This window comes from Trichechus manatus, unplaced genomic scaffold (assembly GCF_000243295.1).
Source record: "Trichechus manatus latirostris isolate Lorelei unplaced genomic scaffold, TriManLat1.0 scaffold00024, whole genome shotgun sequence".
Taxonomy (NCBI): Eukaryota; Metazoa; Chordata; class Mammalia; order Sirenia; family Trichechidae; genus Trichechus; species Trichechus manatus.
Window position 1 is genome coordinate 2,796,723 of NW_004443960.1, and position 7,453 is coordinate 2,804,175.

A 7,453-nucleotide genomic window follows, 5' to 3' on the forward strand; every position below is an offset into this window, starting at 1 on the left:
TATGTTGAGGTGTAATCCATACTGAAGGCTGTAGTCTTTGAACTTCATCAGTAAGTGCTTCAAGTCCTCTTCACTTTCAGCAAGCAAGGTTGTGTCATCTACATAACACAGATTGTTAATGAGTCTTCCTTCAATCCTGATGCCCTGTTCTGCATATAGTCCAACTTCTTGATTGGTATACAATTTCCTCAATTTTTATTTTACTGCCCTTTTATATTTCCATCATGTTACTTTAGCACAATTTACTCACTAGAAGTTTTGTTCCTGCATTTAAACATAATGGAAATGTACTATTTAAAATGTAATTTGAAATATATTTTGAAAACAATTGTGGGAAATAAAAAATTGAGAAATAATTGAAACTGGGTAAAACACCACTGAACAGGATGCTCCGGATTTGAGGAGGAAAGAGGAAAATAGGGCAGTTTTCCTTAATTTCTCATTTCAGAGAGATAGGTAAGATGACATTTTGTGTGAAGACTGGCAGAATTCAGCATCAGAGGCTGTTTCTGAGTTTAACATATGATTTTCTTTTTTAAACTTGTCAGATTTGTGTATTAAGATGTTTGTCTCAAAGAATACATGGGAATGTTTTCAATATTTAGTCTATATATCCCCAAATTCTTCATAATATGATAGAAAGTGCCTGTTCCTTGAAAATTTGAAAGAAATCAGCAGTCTTTGGTTTGTATGTGGGCTTATGGAAAGGGTGGAGGTGAGAGAAGGGCATGATGTTTTTAAATGTCTCCCTCACTTAGTATACTACGTTACTTTTTATTTCACTTGTTAGGTTTTGTCACTTTTACATCTTTATGGAAAATTGTCTACTTCACTAGATTTTCAAGTATATTAACATGTAATTGTGTCTAGTATTCCTATATATGTTCTAAAATCTTTCCATATTTATTAGTATTATTTTTGTTTCTAACTTTATTCATATTTTTCTTGATTGTTTTTGGTAGAGGCTTGTACCATTTATTTCTTCTGAATCAGTTCTTGCATTCATAATCAATTGTAATAATGTTCTAGTTAAAAGTATCTTTTTTTATCTGAGTATTCTTGGTCATGTTTCCCAAGAACATTTAAGTTTTTTATCCTGTCTTACCATTAATATTATTTCATGAAACATAAAATTCTAAAATGTTCTCAGAAATATATTCTTAGAAAATTATACTTGAATACTCATTCCTGGGGAGTCTATTCCAACTATAGCGAGTCCATTGGACAGAGTAGAACTGTCCCACAGGGCTTCCAAGGAGGCACACAGCTCAGAACACAGAGGTCTTACATGTCCTCACAGAGTGGATCATCTTGTATTGCAGAAGGGCATTGCCAAATGAGGGGGATCTCTCTGGCAGGGTTGGGGCCATACAATAAAATTTTTTGCTGCAGGAATGAAAGCAAAAATCCTGCAGACAGCTTCTCCCCCCTTGTATGGCATGCTAGTGGCTATTGTTAATCCATTAGTGGGTCAGACAATGTATCAGGTGGGACAAGCCTTAGTTGATTTGAGTGAAACTGAGGAGGCTAGAGAGAAGGGGGTGCGAACCGTGGGAAAAGAGAAAAGAAAGACTGAGAAACCTGTGAGATGACTGTCCAAGGGCCCCTTGAAACTGACCCGAAGGGAGATGTGGGTGGACTTAGTGGCTGCCAGAATGGCAGGGTACAAGATAGATAAGCAACCAAATGTGGTTTTGGTTAGCCTTTGGAAGGATGTGAAGGCGGAGCAACACTATCACCCTCTGGGTCCTACAGCTCCTTGCTGCTGGGTGGACCCCACTCATTCCTAGGGACTATGAGGGGCCAAGGTCACCTGTAAGTCAGTGCCCTGCAGGTCAGTGCCCTGCAGGGGCACAGAAGTCCCCATGTGGAGATGTCACAATACATTGGTCAAGAACAAACATGCAGTGGGTGTTAGCTCTGATTGATACCAGGAGAGAGTGCACACTTATCTTTGGAAACCTGAGTGGTTCCGCAGATCCCACTTGGCAACTGATGGGTACTGTGGAAAGTCTATCTGCATATGACAGGTAGTTATGACCCTGCAAGTAGGCACACTGCTCCTAAACTGAATCAAGTTTATATTTCCTTAATACCAGAATACATTCTAGGGGTGACTGTCCAATGGGACTGACTTTGACTCGTCTGGGGAGAATTCTGACTGCGAGTAGGGTGGTAAATGCAGTTCTGAGGGGAAACACGGTGTGGGAAAGAGTGACCCTGCACCCACCATGAAGAACGTAGATAGCAAGCAATGTAAGTTTCCCAGAGAACATAAGGAAATTAGTGAAACTATTTTGGAATGAAAAAGAGTAGATATCGTCCGGGAAGCCCACAGTGCTTTTAATAGCCCTGTGTGGCCTGTGAAGAAGCCAGATGGGTTCTGGCTATGACCATGCCATGGACTATAGGGTACTTAACAAAGTGATCCCTCCTATACATGCTGCAGTTCTGAGCACTTTTTGTTAGAAACTCTTAGTATAAATCTGCGCACATATCAAGTTGTGTTAGATCTGGCCAACGCATTCTTTAGCATCTCTCTACCCCGTCTGCCCAGGACCAGTTTACCTTCACCTGGAGGGGGGGGGGGAGGGGCAGCAATGGACATTTCAAGTGCTTCCTCAAGGATAGTTACATAGTCCCACTATTTGCCATGGTATAGTGGCTAGAGATATGACTCTTTTCCACTTCCCCACAGCTGTATGTTGGCTTCATTGCGTTGACAACATTATGTTAACTGCTGAAGATGTTTCTCTGTTACAGAAATATCTAGACGCCCTAATCATCAACCTACAATGGAGAGGATTGGCCATGAATCCCCACAAGGTGCAAGGGCCAGAAACATTTGTAAAATTCCTAGGGGTTGTCAGGTTGGGTAAGACCTGTGTGATGCCTGAAGCCATAACTGACAAGATGCAAGCTTACCACAACCTTAGAATGACAAAGGAGGTGCAGGCCTTTGTGAGTCTTTTGGGGTATTGGAGAGTATTTATTCCCTACCTGGCCTAGTGTTTGAGACCACTCTATTGACTGGTAAAAAAGGATGCCTCTTGCGATTCAAGTAATGAACAGCAGCAAGCTTTTGAGAAAGCAAAGGTGTTGGTTGCATGAGTGAAAGCACAGAGCACAATATGGGAAGAGTTATCTTTCTGTTTCATGCTGACCAGCACCAAGGGCTGCTTTGGCTGGGCCTTGTGGAAAGACCAGGATGGAACTAAAGTCCCCCTAGGTTTTGGGTCCCAATTATGGGGGGCGGGGCAGAGAACTGATACAGCTCCATGAAGAAACAATTGTTAGTGGTCTATGTCACTCTCTGCCAGGTAGAGCCATTAACAAGGGCAGAAACTGACATACTTCACACTGCTTTGCCCATAATTGGATGAGTCAAAGGGCTGTTCTCCAAGCCATCATCAGCTATCACCTAGACAGCTATATGATTTTTCATCCAAACAATGATTGGGTAAAAGGAGGCTTATCAATAATCAGAGATAAAATCAGACTTGCCAGGCAAACTAAATTGCATGATCACCTTCCTCAGGGATGCTGTGATCTGCTGTCTGCTTCAAGCCTTTCTTTCCCTGCTCTAATCCTCATGCTCTAGCTGCAGTCAAACCTGATTGCTCCTTCTCCAATAGACTAGGTTCCCTGATGGCCACACTTACTTCCTTCTATCTGTAATATCTTCACAAGCCTCCTCCCCCAAACTGACCTCCTTTTCCTGAAAAGCACCTATTTGTATTTAAAACTCAAGTCTTTCTTTAGTCTTCTCCACCCATCCCAGAAGTGCTTGATTTATGCTCTCAATGTTCCCTGTACAACTTTCTCCAGCAGTCGTTTGCATTTTTGGGGGTCTTCCACTGTGAGAATATAAGGCCCTTGGAAGGAGAAACACACTTGAGGATGTATGGATTAGGTGGGCACTCTCTGAACAGGGTGATCCCTTGTGAGTTGGGAAGACTTATCAAGAGAAATCTACTTCAGGAGCCTAGAGTTACTCGATCATGACATGCTATGCACTTCCTGATATCTCATCTTCTTCCCCCTACCCCGTTACACACAGATTATCCTTCACACCAAATGCTTTAAGAATTAAGGACAACTTTATAATGCACCCCAGCATTCCCATTGACAAAGGCATCACTAAGTAGATGACAAGACATGAGAAAAGAAAAGGTTTACAGAGATTATACTGTGATCCACCCAGTTTCTGAGCTAAGGAAGCAAGAAGAAAAATGCCTTAATAATGGAATTTCCAAACCTATAAACATAAGCTGTGATCAGCAATGTGATGAAATTTGAGGCCCTAGTGACAGCACCTACTTCTGTGGTAGTCTATGTTGTTGTTGTTATGTTGTTAAGTGCTGTTGAGTCGATTCCAACTCATAGCCACTGTATGTACAACTGAATGTAACACTGCCTGGTCCTATGCCATCCTCACTATCATTGCCTTGTTTGAGCCCATTGTTGCAGCCACTGTGTCAATCCGTCTTGTTGAGGGTCTTCCTCTTTTTCGCTGACCCTCTACTTTACCAAGCATGATGTCCTTCTCCAGGACTGGTCCCTCCTGATAACATGTCTCACTATCCTCACTTCTAAGGAGCATTCTGTTTGTACTTCTTCCAAGAGAGATTTGTTCATTCTGGCAGTCCAGAGTATATTCAGTATTTTTCACTAACACCATAATTCAAAGGCATCAATTTTCTTTGGTCTTCCTTATTTATTGTCCAGTGCCCATTTTGATCAAGTCAATCTGCAGAAGTGAATAAAACCTTTAGTTTCTTGTTCTCTGGTATCTTCTCTTCCTTTTTGTTATGGACTGAATTGTGTCCCCCAAAAATGTGTGTATCAGCTTTGCTAGGTTATGATTCCCAGTATCGTGTGACTGCTACCTGTTTTGTCATCTGATGTGATTTTCTTATGTGTTGTAAATCCTATCTGTATGATGTTGATGAGATGGGATTAGTAGCAGTGGTGTTAATGAGGCAGGACTCAATTTACAAGATTGGATTTTTTCTTGAGTCAATCTCTTCTGAGATATAAAAGAGAGAAGTGAGCAGAGAGACAAGGGACCTCATACCACTAAGAATGCGGCACCGGGAGCAGAGCACATCCTTTGGACCCGATGTTTCAGCGCAGAGAAGCTCCTAGACCATGGGAAGACTGATGACAGGGACCTTCCTCCGGAGTCGACAGACAGAAAGCCTTCCCCTGGAGCTAGTGCCCTGAGTTTGGACTTCTTGCCTACTAGACTGTGAAAGAATAAATGGGTTTGATAAAGCCATCCACTTGTGGGATTTCTGTTATAGCAACACTAGATGACTAAGACACTTTCCCTTCCATAGTTAGTACTACAACCTACTATGAATCGGTTTCTTCGTTTGGTGTGAGGTAGGGTTATCCAGAACTATTTATTTAAAAGGCCACCCTTTCTGCCACTGCTCTGCAGTGAAAATATTTTCACTAATCAAGAGTCTGAATACATATGGTTCTATTTCTGGCAAGCTCATTCCATAGTCTGTCTACCCTTGCTTCAGAACCAATTTAGCTTTATAAGTTTTGACATCCAGGAATTTATAAACCCTCTAGACTTGTTTTAGTTATTGTTCATCCTTTTATTTCCATATTAGATTCAGCTTATCAATGTACACAAAAATAGCAACTGGGATTTGATTGGGATTTTTCTATAGATCAGTTTGGAATGATTTGACACCATTACAATATGGAATCTTTCAATTCATGAACATGCTATAACCTTCAATTTATTAAGGTCTTTTTATTTTTTAACTTATCACAATAGTGTTTTATATTTTTTAAGACAGGCTTTGCACCTTTCATTAGAATTTTTCCAGGTCTGAAGTTTTGGATGCTAATGTAAATTTTGTTTGAACATAATTTTCTATTTTTTGCAGATAGATAAAAATGCAGTTGGTTTTTGTATATTGATCTTGGATTCAATGACCTTGGAAATTCATTGATTATCTCTAATCTAGATTTTTCTGTATTTTCAGACATGTCACCTGTGAATAATGGCACTATTTAATCATTTAAGTTTTTAATGATTTTTAATCCTTATTTACACCTTTTAATTACTTTTCTTGCCTTATTGCTCTATCTAGGACTCCCAATAAAATGTTAAATAGAAGTGTGGTGGAGGGTATTCTTATTTAGTTCTAGAATTCAGGGTGAGAAACTTTCAAAATTCTACTATAAAATATGATATTTATTGTCATTATAAAAATAGTTACCATTTATCTGTTACTATTGCTATGTAACAAACATCCCCAAATTTAGTTTCATAAAACAAGTATTTTATTATGCTGGTGAATTCTGTGGGTCAGGAGTTCAACTGAGAACAGCAGTGTTAATTTGTATCTGTCAAGTCTGGGGTTCAGCTGGGAAGACTTGAAGACTGGGAGTAGCTAGAGGGCTGGGGGCCAGATGCATCTGGAGGCCCCTTACTCACTTGTCTGTCATCTGGACTGAGAAGAATCAATGGCCGAGCTCCGCTGGTGCTGCGTGAAGGATTAAGGGAGTGGATAACATTGCTGGTTTATTCAGTTATCCAGCAGAACTAAACCCTTCACCTGAAAATTTGACTAAGGCTGTGAACCCGAGAACCGCATCCCATGATTCAGAGGTGTCGGTGCTAACAACACGCTCTGAGGTGATTGGAGTGAGCTGTGAATCAGCTGTAGGTGAATTAAACGCACCGTAGTATAGTGGCTCGTTAGTCTAGGGGTATGATCCTCGCTTTCGGTGTGAGAGGTCCCGCATTCAAATCCCAGAAGATCCCTGGTTTTCCTCCCTTCGTTAGGGTGACATTTTTCACCTTTTCGGCGGAAGAGAGGAGACCCAGGAGGTGGAAGGTTCCAGCTGGCACAGCCGTTGGGGGAACCTCAGGGTAGAGAGACTCCGACAGGTGGGACTTGCTCGCCTGCCCTGGCAATCATGTCATGGTCCCAAAAGATCAGGCGGCCAGAGTGGAGCTCGAACCCGTTACCACAACCCTGAGCTGGGATCCTGGGCCGGGAATGGTTACTTTGAATAAGGAAACGCGCAAGTCACGCTCGTTGGTTGGTTGTTGCCCAAGTCGTGTAACTCTTGTGTGGGCTCCAGAGGTTCCCCTGTCAGGTCGCGAGGAGCCCTACTCAGGCCTCAGATCGCGTTTTAGCGGAAAGCGGAGGGCGGGGCTGCCCGGGCTTAACTTCAGCGGGCGCTCCTGGCTGGTCTGGGCCCGAGGAGATTTGCATGAGTCGGGGGAAATGGCGAGGAGGGGAAAGTCGGGCATCGCAGGGCGTGGGACAGGTTTGTCCATACCTGCCGGATTCTTGGGGATCGGATCACCCTGAGACACGCGGAAGGACAGACCTACAGCCGAGCGTGCCCTGAACAGAACTCCGACTCCTGGACTTCTGGGCCTCTGGACCCCGGACAAGGCCCCTGCTGTCCAGGG